The following is an 874-nucleotide window of genomic DNA, read 5'->3' on the forward strand; positions in this document are numbered from 1 at the left end:
AGAAGAACATGGAAAAACACTCAATACACACACACACACACGCGCGCGCGCACACACACGCGCGCACACACACACACATCCATTGCACGTTTTGGCAGGAGCATGTGTACGGATGTACGTATGTATGTACGTCCCATTGGCAGGTGGATTTGGGAGCTGCAGAACGAGCCGCGGCATCGGCGCTGAAGACTGCCGCCGCCGCCACCGCCGCCGCCGCCACCACCGCCGCCGCCGCCGCCGCCGCCGCAGCAGCAGCAGCAGCAGCAGCAGCAGCAGCAACCACCAACAGCCCTGCGGCGGCGGGGCCGGCGGCGGCGGCGTCGCCATCCGTACAACCGGCCAGGTTACACTATGAGCAGGTAGTTACGACAGTTCTTAGATGCGTGCGTGCCGCAAGCCCTCCCGTTAGCGCGTGACGGCCTCTTTCCGCGCCCCCATGCCCCTCTTTGCTACTGCTGCTACTAGTGCTACTGCTGCTACTGCTGCTACTAGTGCTACTGCTGCTACTGCTGCTACTAGTGCTACTGCTGCTACTAGTGCTACTAGTGCTACTGCTGCTACTAGTGCTACTGCTGCTACTGCTGCTACTGCTGCTACTGCGGCCATCCGCGGACATCTGAAGTCGATCTGTTCACGAATATGTTAGACTTTGATTGTGTTTGCTGTTGTGGTTGTTACAGTGCTTTTGTTGTTTCTGAGAAGACCTCCGGAACCTCCGTCACCCCCCCGGGGGGGGACCTCCTCCCGTTATACATAGTCGCGTGCATACATGTGTGTGTGTGTGTCTGTGTGTGTGTGTGGCTGTGTGTGTGTGTGTGTCTGTGTGTGTGGCTGTGTGTGTGGCTGTGTGTGTGTGTGGATGTGTGTGTGTGAC

The 874-nt window shown here is 58.6% G+C and overlaps 1 protein-coding gene across 1 annotated transcript in view; it reads left to right on the plus strand.

Moving 5' to 3' along the window:
* VOLCADRAFT_118236 (uncharacterized protein) overlaps positions 1–874 on the plus strand; it is a gene marked incomplete at both ends in the record, with an annotated part of 16,855 nt that overhangs the window by 12,562 nt on the left and 3,419 nt on the right. The gene's annotated exons all lie outside the window — the stretch shown is intronic.

The sequence above is a fragment of the Volvox carteri genome (genome assembly GCF_000143455.1).
Source record: "Volvox carteri f. nagariensis unplaced genomic scaffold VOLCAscaffold_33, whole genome shotgun sequence".
Taxonomy (NCBI): domain Eukaryota; kingdom Viridiplantae; phylum Chlorophyta; class Chlorophyceae; order Chlamydomonadales; family Volvocaceae; genus Volvox; species Volvox carteri.